Source organism: Microcaecilia unicolor, chromosome 6 (assembly GCF_901765095.1).
Source record: "Microcaecilia unicolor chromosome 6, aMicUni1.1, whole genome shotgun sequence".
NCBI classification, from domain to species: domain Eukaryota; kingdom Metazoa; phylum Chordata; class Amphibia; order Gymnophiona; family Siphonopidae; genus Microcaecilia; species Microcaecilia unicolor.
Genome location: NC_044036.1, coordinates 216,631,090 through 216,648,443, shown reverse-complemented (window position 1 = coordinate 216,648,443; position 17,354 = coordinate 216,631,090).

The window sequence follows — 17,354 nt, the reverse complement described above, 5'->3', positions numbered from 1 at the left end:
GTCCCCGTGAGACCTCTCATATTGACCCCACGATCAGGATGACTAGGTTGAAACTCTATCCTAAACTATACTGCAGAGACTTTTGTCTCTCGCAGTAACACTCCTTTTGACTCTGCAGTCAAAATACAGCGGGACCCACAGTTCAGCACTCCTGAACAATGACATTCTCAGGCACTGCTCACGGGAATCCAACTGCAAGCTGTTCTGGGAACATGTTTGTCTCAACATAGCATTCGAAGCAGGAGCAGAGGGAGTTCCTTGCATGTGGCCTTTCTGCATCCCCATTAGAGAAGACAAGAAAACCAAAGTCCCAGGTTTTAAAAAAAACCTTGGCAAAGACAGAACCTCACCGGAGCTGCCACAATGTGCGCCTTAGTGTGCCGTCATCTTGGCCTAATTTAATTCCCTATTAACCTGTGGTTGTTGCTGTTTGTTATCTCAAAATTCCTCTAACTGACCCTGTGGCAACAAATGCCATCTCAGGTCCCTTCTGAGCACAATCCAAACTTATACAGTTTAGGAATACAAAGCAAGGTTCTCTCCCACCTTGACAGTCTTTTGTCCATGTATCCTTAACTCCTGGAGGCTGACTTATTGGTATTTATTGGAATTTATTAACTGTCTTTATGAAGAGATTCACCCAAGGCAGTGTATAGCAGGTACAGTTCAACACAAATAAAGTTACAAATTTGTTAAGAGCATAACAATAGTAAAATGATAGGAGGGGAGGGCAGGGAAGAAAGAATTACTGGACATGGATGGGAGAGGAGGACAGGGGGAAGAGGAGAATCGCTGGACATAGATGAGAGGGTAGGGCAGGGGAAAAAGGAGACATGCTGGACATGGATGGGAGGGGAGGGCAGGGAAGAGATAACTGATGGACATGGATGGGAGAGGAGGGCGGGGAGAGAGGAAAATCGCTGGACATGGATGGTAGGGGAGGGCAGGGGAGATAGGAGAATCGCTGGGCGTGGAAAAGAGGAGAACAGGAGATAGAGGAGAATTGCTGGACATGGATGGATGAATGGAGGGGGCAGGGGAGAGAGGAAATTTGCTGAACGGGTGGAGGAGAGGGGAGAGAGAATTATTGCTTTATATGGATACAGGGGAGGGAAGAGAGGAGAAATGCTGGACATGGATGGTGGGGAGGAGAGAGGAGAAGTGCTGGACATGGATGGAGAAAATAGGCAAAAGCTGGATCCACGTTATACCTCCTCCAGTCAGTTCCATGGAGGAGGACCCAGCTTTTACTTATGGATGTATGGCAAGAAATGAAGAAGAAAGGAGGAAAGTAAAGAAATAAATGGAAAGGAAGCTCTGGAAACAGAGTTAAGGGAACAGATAGAGAGCAGCAGAATCAGAGACTGGGATGGATAGAAAAACAAAGTCACCAGACAACAAAGGTAGAAAAAAATCATTTTATTTTCATTTTAGTGTTTGAAATATGTCCAATTTGAGAATTTACATCTGCTGTCTTATTTTGCACTGGGTATACTGGAGCTGTAACAGCTTACAGAAATTATTTCTGATGAAAAAAAAATCACGTTATTTTTTTTCTCCTATACTAGTATAATATTTTCAATGATGTCTGTTTATATGTGCCATAGCTGGTATAAGGGGTGTGGCTAATGTGGGTGTGGTTATCATAGGGGTGGGGGTCATATGTGGTGACCCCAATCATAATGAGTACCGGCATCTTTTTTTCTACAAAAAAAGCACTGCTCTCAGCCAATCACAGACAGGGGTCTCTCTCAGCTACTCACAGACAGCTAATTGTGCTGTGATTGGCTGAGAGAGACCCCTGTCTGTGATTGGCTGAGAGAGACCTGAAGGGACATCCAAGTAAGTGGAGCTGTGGCCAAGTGGTTAGAGCACTGGTCTTGTAATCCAGAAGTGGCCGGTTCAAATTCCACTGGTACTACTGAAAAAGCCAAGCAAAAATACTTTTCATTTAGGACGTCCCTGACGAGCACTTCGATTTTTTTTTTTTTTGGGTGGAAGGGGATTGGTGACCACTGGGGGAGTAAGGGGAGGTCATCCCCGATTCCCTCTGGTGGTCATTTGGTCAGTTGGGGCTCCTTTTTGAAGCTTGGTTGTGAAAAAAAAGGGACCAAGTAAAGCCTGCGAAATGCTCGTCAAGTCTAGCTTTTTTTTCCATTATCGGGTGAAGCCAGCCATCTCGTGAGCACGCCCCCATCCCACCCCCGTCCTGCCTTCACTACCCTACCGACATACCCCCTTGAAATTTCGCTGGCTCTGCGACGGAAAGCAGTTGAAGCCGGCCAAAATCGGCTTTTGATTATACCGATTTGGCTGGTTTCAGGAGATCACCGGCGATCTCCCGATTTGTGTCGGAAGATCGCCGGCGATCTCTTTCGAAAATAAGCCTGAGAGTGTGTGTGAGAGAGAGAGATAGAGTGTGTGAGAGAGAGTGTATGTGAGAGACAGAGAGTGAGTGTGTGTGTGTGGGGCTCCGAGTTCCATGACCTCCTCCTTCCCTCACTCCCTCTCCTCCCCTCTGAGTTCCAGGCACCCCTTCTGTCTGAGGTGCAGGCCCCGCTCCCTCCCTCCCTCTCCTCTCCTCTCCCTCTCTTCTCCTCTCCTCTCCCTCTCTCTCCTCTCCTCCCTCCCGCCCTCTCTCTCCTCCCCTCCGGGTTCTTGGCCCCCCCTTCCCTCCGAGATCCATGCCCCCCTCCCTCTCCTCCCCAGTGTGTTCTATGCCCCCCTTTCCTCAGAGTGTGTATGTTTGAGAGAGAGAGTGTGTGGGTGAGAGATGGAGTGTGTATGTGAGAGAGAATGAGCGAGAGAGAGACAGACAGACAGAATGTGTGTGTGTGTGTGTGTTTGTGTCAAAGATAGAGAGAGAGTGTGTGAGACAGGGGCGTAGCCAGACACCCAAGTTTGGGTGGGCCTGGACCCAAGGTGGATGGGCAGAACTCCGCCTTGTCCTACAAGTGATTTGGTTTCTCCCTCTCTCGCCTGCATGCCATATGGTCTTTCAAACATCCCCTCTCCCCCATATACCTTTTAAATGCAGATTTTCACTGGCAGCAAATAGTTGTTGGGAGGTTTTGGCTGGTGGGGCTTGGGGCCCCTGCCAGCCACATTATAGGTGTGCTGCTACTTGGTGGGCCTGAACCTAAAGTGGGTGGGCCTGGGCCCACCCCAGCCCACCCTTGGCTATGCCACTGGTGTGAGAGACAGAGTGTGTGTGTGAGTCTGTGTGTGTGAGAGAGAGAGTGTGTGTGTGTGTGTGTGTGTGTGAGAAAGTGAAGCCTTCAAGCCTTGAAGCATTCGTGCGCTCTGTAAGGCTCCATCTCCTCAATTGACGACACGTAGTTCTGGAACATTGCAGGAATGCTTCAAGGCTTGAAGGCTTCACTTTCTCGGCTTCAGAATGTTGGAGGTGCATTTTATTATACAGGATTATTAATTACATTTGTACCCCGCGCTTTCCCACACATAGCAGGTTCAATGCAGCTTACATAGTAAATAGAATTATAAAGTCTTGAAGGAGAATGTTACAAGTTGTAGTAAACATAGTAGTAGTGGGGTTTTGAGGATATGTAAATTGAGCATGGAGAGGTAAACAAAGATAGCATGTGCAAAAGGAGAAGAGATTGGTTGGGGTAAGGAGTAGGAAGGATGGAGAAGAGATTGAGGAATGAGCATAAGAAGACTGTGAGACATGGTCAAAGGTATAATAATCATTGGGGCAGGAATCGTGTGGGTGGGCTTAAAAAGTTAAGTTGGGTTATTAGGGTAAGCTTTCTTGAAGAGATGGGTCTTCAACATTTTTCAGAATGGTAGATGGTCGTTGATTGTTTGGATGGATGGATTACCAACCTATTATCAGTAAGTGAACATAAAGTTTGTGACAGAGTGTATGGAATAGTTAGATTTGCAAGGTATGATGGTGTAGATAAATATAACTCTTTGCATGTAAGAATGAGAACCTTAAAAGAAATTCTCAAATGGATCGGCATCCAATGTAGTTGACATAATAAAGGCGTAGCCTTATCATATCTTGAAGCTCTACAAATTATATGAGCAGCTGTATTTTGAATAGTTTGTGGAGACAAACAAAGCAGATCAATCAGTGGTATGGTTCAAAACTTTATTTTCAGAGATTCGCCTGACACAGACTGTGTTTCGCCCACAAGGGCTGCGTCAGGGGCTAATAGTCCAAGAAGGACATGAGATTGAAACGTAAAAAACCAGCAGGGTGCTTTCCTCAATCAAGGTGAGGACATCAGCTCAATACAAAGGGTAAGTCCAGTTGCATCTCTCAGCTGCTGAGAGATGCAACTGGACTTACCCTGTGTATTGAGCTGATGTACCAATATATAATATGTAAACTGCTTTGATTGTAACCACAGAAAGGTAGTGTATCAAATCCTATCCCCTTTCCTGTTTCTGGAGCCTTCTTATGGATAGGTTGCATTACTTCATCTGTACTTATTTTCAACTATTCTATGATGGTTGATTCCGCTCTCAAAATAGCCGAAAGCTCCAAGACTCCCTCCTTGATGCCTCCAGGGATGGATGCCAGGACTTTGGAGTCTTTTGGGAGGAAATTTTCATTTTTTTTAAATTTATATTTTGAAGCGTCAATTCCAAAAGAGCATAACGGAAAGGTATACATAACAATCAACTTCTATCAGTGTTATCAATAGAAATCAAACAAAATAAAACATGGAAAAGAAAATAAGATGATACATTTTTTATTGGACATAACTTAATACATTTCTTAATTAGCTTTCGAAGGTTGCCCTTCTTCGTCAGATCGGAAATAAGCAAATGTGTTAGCAGATAGTATATATAAGAGAAACATCAAAGCATCAAGTGTAGACACAAATGAATATATGCATATAGCCTTCCCGCAGTGACTTTTATATTTATAGCAAACATCAAGGCTTCTCTTTCACCCATTCTTAACCCATAGCTACAGGAGGGGGCCCTGATAGCCCAGGAGTGGGGGGGGGGGGGGGGAGTAAACACTTACCTCCCCAACCTGTCCCTTATCTCACACCAGGCTTGGATGAAGACAGTCCTGGGGGGCAGGTGGTGGCGAAAAAGAATGCGCCCATAGGCACCCCGTATAAGAGGCTTGGGGAGGCTAAGCCTCCCCAACCTGAACCTTGACCTTCCCTACCTGTCGGACCCACGTCCTGTCACCTCCCATGCACCCCTGTTCAGTTCTTCAGCAGTTTGGCTTCCTCCCGTTGCACTGCTACTACCGGACCTGCGCTCGTAAACAACGATAGAATAGCGCAGGACCCGGCTCTCTGCAGCGCTGCTAGCCTGTCGGACCCATGTCCTCTCGCCTCCCATGCACCCCTGTTCAGTTCTTCAGCAGTTTGGCTTCCTCCCGTTGCACTGCTACTGCTGGACCCGCGCTCATAAACAACGATAGAATAGCGCAGGACCCGGCTCTCTGCAGTGCCGCTAGCGCTTCTTATGCTGGTCCAGGATGTTTAAATCTGAAGAGGCAGAACCGTCACATGAAGCACTAGCGATGCTGTAGAGTCGGGTCCTGCGCTCTTCTATCATTGCTTATTAGCGCGGGACAGGTGGCAGAGGTACAAGAAGAAGGAAGAATGAAACTAAAACCAGCTATGTACAATGTGCCAAATCTTTTAACAAGCCAGAAGAGGATTACAAAGAAGGTAAGATCTGTTTCTTCCTCCATCTCTTTCACCTTCCCCTCTGTCCTCCAAAGCATGGATTAGATCAACACATGCTTAACAGGTGACCAGGTATTAATGCACGATCTAGAAGCTTCCCTTCTGATAATAAGCTTTCCAATCCACGTGATCACCCCCCTGCAGGGCTTTCCAAACAGAGTCAGACACAAGGCCCAGTGCTGACATGGAGGCCACCAAGAGATAAAGTGGCAGAGCTTCCTTTCCCTATAGCCTCGTCCATAAGTTTCTGGGATACCTATTTATTTACTTATTTATGGCATTTTATCCCACATTAAACATGAATTAGGGTGTTTTGTGGCTCTACATGAGAATTGTGATATTATGATCCCTTGTTTCATATTGTTGACGGTCTGCATTTTCTGTATTGGTGTATTAGGTTCTGCCCAGTGTAATATTTATGGTACAGTAAGGTTCTGAGTGTGTTTTTGCACAAAGTTGTGCATAGTGTTTTGCAGTTGAGCGTTTGTGGTTAGTATATGCTTTGAGCAACCACTTTATTCTTTGACATATGATACATATCTAATATCTAAATTTAAATAAAGGTATTAATTGTGACTTTTATTTTTATTTTTTTTTTTTCTGTGTGTTATCAGACAATTATGGATTTAAGCTCACATGTGCGGAGCCTTCCTTATATGGATCATTATCAAGTGTGCAAACTTCATATATGTACAATAAAATATGTATGTTCCTTATATTTCTCATAGCTGCATGTTCCGGAAGTACAGTGCATGTAGTTGCGGATATGCAGGTACGGGGAAAATATAAGGAACATTGAGAAGTATAAAGTACAGTAACAAGGACATGTTTCTCACAGAACTGCCGAAGGACGTCCCTGTTACAGGGCCGCCGTCCTTAGGTTGGCCTAGTAAGATGGACGTCCTTCAGCAGTTCTGTGAGAAACGCCTCCTTGTTACTGTACTAAGGACGTCTTTGCAGTATTTTTCCTATACTTTGGGCATCCCTGATTTGGGCGTTTTCAACTGTGATAATGGAATGTCTAAGGACATCCATACTATTTTTCCATTATACCTACCTGATTCTGGTCAACTTCGTGAGGGCGTCCTCATTCATACTTGGACGACCTTTCGAAAATGCCCCTCTTAGTCTCCTAACATTTGCAGCCGATTCTTTTAGTTTCTTCTTAACAACTTTCCTCATTTTATTAAAGTTAACCTTTCGTAAATTAAATGAAGCTAAAGTAGATTTTCTTTGTGGCTTCATTCCAGATAGTATCTCACACTTGAGCAAGTAATAGTCACTGTTTCCCAGGGGACCCAACACCGTTACCTCTTGTACTATGCCCTGCATGACACTAAGGTCTAGATCTAAAATGCATCCCCCTCTTGTCAGTTCCTGGACCAGTTGCTCAAATAAGCAATCTTTCATTACATCTAGAAACGTTATCTCTCCCAGGTCTTTATCTGCTGTCATCTACTATATTACTATGTATGATTGACAAAGTCCTGGGCCACTGGCAGGGACTCAAAAACTTGCCATTGACCCTAGTTTACGTGGAGGGGCATAATGAAACGTCGCCGGCGAAATAGTTCGCCAGCGATCTATTTTGGCAGTGGCGCAACAGCTGGCCGGAACCGTATTATCGAAAAAGATGGCTGGCCATCTTTTTTTCCAATAATACGGTTTAGCCTGGCCAAATGCCAGAGTTCGCCGGGTTTGAGATCACCGGTTTTGTTTTTCAGCGATAATGAAAAACAAATGCCGGCCATCTCAAACCCGGCGAAATCCAAGGCATTTGGTCATGGGAGGAGCCAGCATTTGTAGTGCACTGGTCCCCCTCACATGTCAGGACACCAACTGGGCACCCTAGGGGGCACTTCTAAAAATTTTTTAAAAATACAAAAAAAGCTCCCAGGTGCATAGCTCTCTTACCTTGGGTGCTGAGCCCCCCAAATCCACTCCCCACAACTCTACACCATTACCATAGCCCTTATGGGTGAAGGGGGGCACCTACATGTGGGTACAGTGGGTTTTGGTGGGGCTTGGAGGGCTTAACATTTACCACCACAAGTGTAACAGGTGGGGCGGGGATGGACGTGGGTCTGCCTGCCATTAAAAACTGCTCTAGGGACTTGCATACTGCTGTCAGGGAGCTGGGTATGACATTTGAGGCTGGCATACAGGCTGGTAAAAAAAGGTTTTGATTTGTGTTTTTTTAGTGTGGGAGGGGGTTGGTGACCACTGGGGGACTACAGGGAGGTCATCCCCCATTTCCTCCGTTGGTCATCTGGTCAGTTGGGGCACCTTTTTGAGGCTTGGTCATGAAAATAAAAGGACCAAGTAAACCCGGTGAAATACTGCTTAACGCCGCTTTTTTTTCCACTATCCGCGAAAGCCGGCCATCTAGTAGTCACGCCCATGCCTGCCCATGTCCTGCCTTCGCTACGCCGCTGACACGCCCCCTTGAACTTTCGCCAGCAAGGCGATGGGAAATCGGTGATGCTGTCATAAAAGCCGCTTTCGATTATACCAATTTCGCCACTTTTGAGAGATCGCCAGCCATTTCCCGACTTATGTCGGGAAATGGCCGGTGATCACTTTCGAAAATAAGCCTGATACTCATTTAGTGATATCCATGGTTTTGCATAATTACAATTTTACACATGTCTACATTTTTATATATAGCTTTGGCATTAATTCTTGTTGATCACTGTTTTTATGTTTCTGTACATATTTATGTTGACCCCTGAAGCAGGCTTTTTTAAAGCTGAAACATGGTCCTGTGTCGGGTCTTAGCTATTCTTCAAGAAACAACATTCTTTAGAATCCACCAGTATTATGAGTGGTTAAGTGTTGGGAGACTCATTCATCGACCCTTCTCTTATACTATTCTGTTTTTTTTCCTCCACTTTGGTGGTCTTTTCCCTTGCCAACACTTATACACCACTTACACGTGTCAGAGTTGCCAAAATTGGCAGTTACATGCATAAGTGCATTAGGCACTATTCTATAAGGTTACACCTAAGTGCCTTAGTACATAACTGCAAGGTTTGACATATACATTGGTGGAATATGAGCAGGCTGTGGGTATACACATGTAACTTATAAAATACTATCATGACGAGCTTCCAGTGACGTCATGTCCGTGAGAGGTTGAAACTCGCGACCTCTCCGGCTCCCGACCTCCTCCAAAACCTGAAAAACGGAACCCCCTGAGTGCAAACCGCATCTTCAGCAACAGAAAGACTCTCAGTGGCAGGCGAAAACATCCACGGCCTGTCCGGTGGTGAAATGGCGACAAAGACCGCGCTTAAAGATAAGCTCCGAGGCAGGGGAGGAGAAGAAAAGATGGCGCCGCCCGCAAGCCCGCCCAGCCCGTCAATATCGTCAGCGTGGGTCGCCGTAATCACGGCGGAAATGTCTACAATAATGGAGGCTTTGCTGGAACGGCGATTATCTCCTATAGACTCGAAGCTGGAGAAAGTACAGGCTCAGCTGACTGACCCTTCGCGTGACTGTGCTGCATTCCAGACGCGAGTAGGTGAAGTTGAGGCAGAATGGCCCAGGTAGAGGGCTCACAGACCTCCATGAAGAAGCAACTGCAGGAGATGGAAGACAAAATCGATGACCTAGAGAACAGGCCCAGGAGGAATAATATCCGTATGATTGGTCTGCCGGAAAGTGTTGGAGAACGGGGTTTGGAGGCTTTTCTGACTCGGTGGATCGCAGCTGAACTACATCTCCCAGAATCCCTGGGGCCCCTGCATATAGACCGGGCGCATAGGTTGGGAGCTAAAACAACTGGTTCAAATAAACTTCGGGTGGTGATAATGCGCTTTTTGAACTACGACCAGAAGCAAGAGGTACTGCAACAGCTCAGATCCGGCAATGCCTTAACATATGAAGGGTCAACGATCCGCTGCTTTCAGGACTACTCTGCAGGGGTGGCGGCTAAACGCCACAAGTTCTCGGAGGTCTGCTCACAATTGTTTCACAAAAAAAATCAGATTTGCACTGCAGTACCCCGCGAAATTGCGAGTGACCTATAATGGCACCTCAAAAATCTACGAAACGGCTGAAGCGGCACAGGACTTCTTGAGGCAGTTGGAGGCAACAACACCTGAGGAGCGCTGAACAGCGAGAGGATTATAATTTACTGAGTTGAGATACAGTCGTGAGGCGGTGGCCTAGTACGGAGAGATGCAAGGAGCGTCTTTGCTTAATTCAGATAAGTCAGCTTTGGCGACCATAGAGGAGAGAGAACACTTGAATGTGGAGAGATTACAGTATTTTTTGGACTGACCCAGTTGGGTGGTTAAGTTAAGTTATTAAAGCAGCAGCACTAGTTCACCAAGGAGGCGGACTACCTGGTTACAGAAAGACTGTTTTGTTTGACTGCTTCAGCTACGAAGTTATAGTCCCTGGATGCTGGATAAATCCACCTGCAGAGGACATGGATGGAGAGTGGAGTAGGTAAAGCCCTGATGAGGGGGCTACGACATTGCAACTCTTGACCAGCTGAATATTTGGGGGAACTGTTTTCTGTTTACTGTTTCATTAGAAGGAGGGAGGAGCGAGGGAGGGATGTAAGGAAGTTATGGTCCCAGTTAGTGGGCCCAGGTACAGGGGACGGGGGGGGGGGTGGGGGGGGGGGGGGGGGGGGGAGGGGAGGTGGGAGGGGGGGGGAGAGCAGGTAGAGGTAAGCAGGGGATGAGTTCTAAGAAGGAAAGTGGTAAGGGATGGCAACAAGGATTTGTTAGGGGTCTAGTATCCCTGATTTCCCATGAAAGGAGCTTTGAGGGTAAGAAACAGGCTACAGTTGGATTGGGCTCAGGATTCAGAGCTTTTGAGGACAAGTTGGAACTAAGAGCCAGAGAGGGCAAAGGCTGGGCTGCTCTCTTGGCATACAAAAGCAGTCTCACATGGTATCAACTATTCAATTATATGTAGCAAAATAGTAAGAATTATATCATGGAATGTAGGCGGGGTGAACTCGCCCATATAAAGATCTAAGATATTACAACAGCTAAATAGGCAGAAAACGGATATTGCACTCCTACAAGAGACGCACTTGGACCAAACCGAGCATGCCAAACTCAGCACATGGTGGGTTGGGAACTGTATTGCAGCGAATGCGCAAGGAAAAAAGGGAGGAGTAGCGGTGCTATTTAGAAAGGGCATAGCCTCAGCGATCAAACCACTTCTGATTGACGCTGCAGGACGATATGTCATTCTAGAGGCGGTCGTCGGGCGGCAGAGACTGCTAATGTGCAATATATATGCCCCAAATAGTTACGACCGGAGATTTTTCCAAAGCCTGCTCAATTTCCTGTTAAAACAATCGCACGCAGCCATGGTAGTGGGGGGTGACTTTAATGCAGCTTGGGACCCCTTTCTGGACAGATCAGCCCCGGGGGCAGCTTCTTATTATAATAATAAAGGACTTCTGCAGATGAGCCAGTTGTTAGACCTCATTGATGTCTGGCGGGTGCTACACCCAGGCAAGAAAGATTATACTCACCTTTCACGGGCCCATTCGACTCAGTCGCGAATTGACTATATTCTGACATCGTGCCAGATGTTTGGGGAGGTGACCATGGCAGAAATTGGACCATATGCGGTGTCCGATCATGCCTGGGTCAAAATCGAGTGGATGCCTGGGGGTATGGCCCAACAGAAGTATAGATGGCAATTCCCCCTGGAGTTAAGTTCTGACCCAGTGCTTAAGGGCCGCTTGCATGCTAGCTGGGCAGAATATAATACACATAACCAAGAACACTTAGAAGACCCTGTTTTGTTCTGGGAAGCGGCTAAGGCGGTTCTCAAGGGGGAAATTATAAGTCACGCACATTATGTGAGGAAGACGTGGGACAGAGAGATATTACGTCTCAGTAAACAGCTGTGTCAGGCGCGGAAGAGATATGGGGACACACATGCGATAGGAGACAAGCAACAAGTGCTAGAGCTTCAAACCGCTTTGAACGAATTGCTGCAGGGGAGGGCACATAAGTCCCAGACCTACTATCGCTACATGCTTTACAAACGTGGTAATAAAACGGGCAGACTGATGTCGAAAGTAATTACTCAGGGTGGGACTCGAAACATCTTAGCACTTCGGCAAAAAGGGGGAGGTCTCCACACAACAGATAGGGCAATTTGTGACACTTTCCAGACATTTTATAGGGGGCTATATGCCTCTCCAGAGGAAGAGGGCCTTCCTAGCCAGATGTACTTAGATAACATAGCATTGCCAAGACTCACAACACAGGAGCTGGACCGCCTTAACCAATTAATAACGGAAGATGAAGTTAGTTTGGCTATAACACGAAGCCCACGGTTAAAGGCCCCAGGACCAGATGGCCTTCGAGGGGAATTCTATAAATTGATTGAGGGAGGCATTATAACAGTCCTTACTAGATTTTTAAATCAATTAATAGAGAGACAGGCAATGCCCCCCGATCTGAACAGAGCCCACATAATAGTCTTGCTTAAGCCTGGGAGGGACCCTTTAGAGCCGACCTCGTACCACCCTATCTCCTTATTGAACTATGATGCCAAGCTGCTGGCGAAAATCTTGGCCAACAGGTTGGCAAGACTGTTGCCTAGATTGATACATGAAAGTCAGGTTGGCTTCGTGGGAGGTAGGGCGGTGAGCAAAAATTTGAGGAAGATCTTGACATCATTGGAGCAAAGCTCACAGGGTAACACAGCGTCGTTGCTTGTTAGCTTCGACGCGGAAAAAGCTTTCGACAAAGTCCACTGGGATTTCCTCTTTGACACCTTGGAATGTTATGGTTTCTCCGGGCGGTTTGTCGAAGCGATTCAAGTCCTATATGCTAATCCTAGTGCAACAATGTGGATAAACGGGCTTGAGTCGGAGAGCTTTCCTATTAGGAGGGGCACGAGGCAGGGATGCCCACTATCCCCCCTTCTTTTTGTGCTGACCTTAGACCCCCTTATAAGAGAGATTATGGAAAATCCTATGATTCAGGGAGTCAGAGTGGGATCCCATATGTTTAAGATTGCAGCATTTGCAGACGATCTCCTGGTACATCTCACGAACCCGAGAGAGTCGCTAGACACATTATTGGAGGCATTTCATGAATACGGAGATTATGCAGGTTTTAGAATAAACTTGGACAAGTCTGAAGCTCTGGCCTCGCCAGCGGTGAATCAGAGAGACTGGAGACCTGGGTTCCCATTGAAGTGGGCCAATGACTCTTTCAAATACTTGGGTATTCGACTCACAATGAATACCTCAGACCTATATCAGTTAAATGTCAAGATCCTACTAGAACATACTAGGAACAAATTAGACTCTTGGATGAACCTCCCTTTGTCTCTGATGGGGCAGGTACACCTAATACAGATGGTGTTGTTCCCCCGCTGGCTATATGTCTTACAAACACTGCCAATCCGCTTGACGAAGAATGATTTGAAACGAGCGACCCGCCTTTTTAGTCGATTCTGCTGGGCAGGGAAGAAACCAAAATTCAGACAGGACATGTTAGTAGGAAGCTGGAAGCAGGGAGGCATAGGCTTCCCGGACTTGTTCCTATACAACCAGGCATGCTTGATGCGACATCTGGGGGATTTCTTTCATGATATGCAATATTACACACCCCTAACCTTTGAGAAGGCCTTCTTTGCGCCTTATGATGTGCTGGCACTTTTCCATTTACCTCGTAGCCTCATCCCATTCAAATTTAAAACAAGCATTTTACTTCACCCTCTTAGAGAGACGTGGCAATGGTGGATGAGGCAGATGGGAGGACATCCACACGTCACTGATCAAATACCGATTATAGGCAACCCAGTATTTGAAGCGGGACTAGACAACCCGGTCTTTGGTAGGTGGCAAGGGCTGGGCATCACGAAACTGGAACATTTGCTAATGGAGAATGGGGAGATGCAAACATTCAACGCTGTTCAGGACAAGGTGGGGGCAGCATGGGGCAATAGGTTCGCCTATGCACAGGTTACACACTATATGAAATCCCTAAACCAGGCAGCTCTGAAGGGGTGAATGGGGGAAACAATTTGAGGTTTTTTTGAGGAGTTGTTGACAGAGAGGTATTCGGTCTCTGGTCTGTACGCAGCCTTGGCCCGGCGTCGACCCAAGAGACAATATGAAGCCCTTAAACACAAATGGGAACAAGATATAGGGTCCCCACTAGCGTCTTGGGATGTGGCAGCTACACTGAAAGGTATTCGTATGCTAGTACAGGATGAAAGGCTGAGAGAATGCGGATATAGATTAGTCCTCCGAGGCTACATGTCTAAAGCACAGCTGGCTCATGTGAAGGGGCTGGACAGTTCAGCTTGCTCCAAATGTGGAAGGGGTCCCAGCTCATTGTATCATGCCTTATGGCAAGGTCCCAAGGTGCGCATATTTTGGCAGCGGGTAAAAGGTTTTTTATTCAACTGGGGAATAAGATTCAAGGGACGGATAGGCAGTTTCTGCTGGATCAACCAAGAGCCTTTGCCTCGTTACGTGCCCCCGCTATAAAACTATGCAGGAAACTGAGTTTGGTAGCTCGGAAGTGCATTATGCAATATTGGACATCTCTAGAGGAGCCGGCCTACGGGCACTGGTGAAACCAAGTGCACCTATTGGCCTCTTGGGAAGCAAGAGATTCAAAGCGATCACCCAAACGCAGAGCACAATTTCTCCAGATCTGGATGCCGTATCTGCAAGCTCTTAGCCCAAGGGGGCGTAGCTTGCTCCTCAATGCCTGATAAAGCCTGAAGTGAAGTGGTGGGGAATGGAGGAGGCCTGGAACTAGAGAGCGAGACAGGACCGTTTGCTGCTTGCCGGGGGGGGGGGGGGGGAGGGAGGTAGAAGGGAGGCAGGAGAGGGAGTAGCTAGGGGAGAGATGTGGGAGGGGACTGGAAGACTTGGGGGTTAGGGTGTTATGGTGGAGGTAAGGCTCTGGTAATAAGTCACCGCTGCAGGGATCATGAACATGATTCGATATTTCTAGGCTAATGAGAAGTCCCATTTTGATGGAGATTGGATATTGAGTAGATGGATGATGTTTAGGCACACAGAGAGTCACGAATAGTTGCATGTCACAGCCTATCCAGTACATCAACACTATGCTCCTATAACTGCGAAACACAACTGGGAGTGGGGTGGAGACTGGGAGGGGGGAATGTCAAGTAGTAGTAGTAGTAGTAGAGTGGAGGGATAAAAAATAAAAGTTTGACCCTGGTTAAATTTTAGGAGATTTATGTATTGTACGTTAGAAACGTTCTGTAATACTGCTTATACTATTGTGCTGTACCATATTGAGGTGTCACTAAAACAGTTGAAACATAAAATTCTATCATGACAATATTTATTTATTTATTGCATTTGTATCCCACATCTTCCCACCTTTTTGCAGGCTCAATGTGGCTTACAATACATCATGGATAGTGGAAATATATAAGAGAATAGACATTTAGTATTACAGAAGTATCTTGGGTAACATGATAATGATAAAGCATGATATTAGTATAACAAGCAAATATTATAAGACAGTTCTGGATATATGTGGAGGAGATCACATTGGTTGGTCTTTGTGGTATGCCTTGTTAAAGAGATGGGTCTTCAGTAGTTTGCGGAAGTTAGTTAGTTCATAGATCGTTTTTAAGTTGCGCGGCAGTGCGTTCCAGTAGGAGAAGGTTGACGCATGCGTTAAGTTTGTACTTTAGACCTTTGCAGTTGGGGAAGTGAAGATTAAGGAATGTGCAGGATGATTTTTTAGCATTCCTGGGTGGTAAGTCTATCAATCTCCGTGAATGATTTTGTGAACTAGAGTACATATTTTGAACGTGATGCGTTGTTTAAGAGGTAGCCAGTGCAGCCTTTCCCGTAGGGGTTTAGCACTTTCATATTTTGTTTTACCGAATATGAGTCTAGCTGCAGTGTTCTGGGCTGTCTGAAGTTTCTTGATTATTTGCTCTTTGCAGCCAGCGTAGAGTACGTTGCAGTAGTCTAAATGACTGTGTACCATTGATTGTACCAGGTTACGGAAGACGGTCCTTGGGAAGAAAGGTCTTACTCTTTTTAGTTTCCACATTGAGTGGAACATCTTCTTGGTTGTGTTTTTCACGTGATTCTCTAGTGTTAGGTGTTGATCAATGGTAACTCCAAGAATTTTTAGGGTGTCTGAGATTGGAAAATTCAGTTTTGGTGTGTTAATGGTGGTGAATTTGTTCGTGTTATGTTGAGAGGTGAGTATTAGGCATTGGGTTTTTTCTGCATTGAGTTTCAGCTGAAATGCATCCGCCCATGAATGCATGATGTGTAGACTCTGGTTGATGTAATTGGAAATTTCCTTTAAATCTTGTTTGAATGGGATGTAGATCGTTACGTCGTCTGCGTATATGTATGGGTTGAGGTTTTGGTTTGATAATAGTTTAGCCAAGGGTATCATCATTAAGTTGAATAAGGTCGGTGAGAGGGGGGATCCCTGTGGAACTCCGCATTCAGGTGTCCATGTGGCTGATGTAGTCGAATTAGATGTCACTTGGTATGATCGTCTGGTTAGGAACCCCTTGAACCAGTTGAGAACGTTGCCTCCAATTCCGAAGTACTCGAGGATATGTAGTAGTATTCCATGATCAACCATGTCGAAGGCGCTAGACATGTCAAATTGTAGAAGTAGTATGTTCTTGCCAGTTCAATTTAGTTGGTGGCGGTCAGTGTTTTTTGTTGTTGTTTATTTTAATGCTGACAGTCACTGGCAAGTTAGACCCATCTCGGGCAGAATTAGTCCTAGATATTCAATGCCAGGCCATATTCAGGCACCAGAATTGAATATCCAAGTCTGACTGGACTACTGTTGGCCATCTCTACTTATGTGGGTCACGGCTGATATATTATATGCAGTGCTTTTTTTGTGCCGGTACGTGCCGGTATGGTGTACCAGCACCTTTTTTGTGAGGTTCAGCTCACCTGCCCACTCCCTTCCATTCGTGCACCCATGCTCCCTGCTTTGAAATCTTTAATTTACCCGAAGTCGCGGCAAACCGGCAGTAAAAGCAGCAGCCAGGCAGACTCACCTCCTCATCACTTCCCTTCCCTCTCAGTGCGTCCCGCCCTCGTGGAAAGGAAATTACATTAGTGAGGTAACACGGGTGCATGAATGGAAAGTTGGGGAGCTGAGGGAGGGCGGGGGGGGGGGGGGCTTGAACGAATCACAGGACATGGAGGGGACGGGAGGGCAGGGGAGAGAGGAGAATCGCTGGATATGGATTTGAGGGGAAGGCAGGGAAGAAAGAATTGCTGAACATGGATAGGAGGGGAGGGCAGGGGAGACAGGAGAATCACTGGACATGGATTTGAGGGGAAGGCAGGGAAGAGAGAATTGCTGAACATAGGAGGGTAGGGCAGGGGAGAGAGGAGAATCGCTGGACATGGACTGGAGGGGAGGACAGAGGAGAGAGGAGACATGCTGGACGTGGATGGAATGGGAGGGGAGGGCAGGGAAGAGAGAATCGCTGGAAATGGATGGCAGGGGAGGACAGGGGGAAGAAGAGAATTGCTGGACATAGATGAGAGGGTAGGGCAGGGGAGAAAGGAGGCATGCTGGATATGGATGGGAGGGGAGGGCAGGGAAGAGAGAATCGCTGGACATGGAGGGGAGAGCAGGGGAGAGGAGAGGAGAATCACTGGACATGGATGGGAGGAGACAG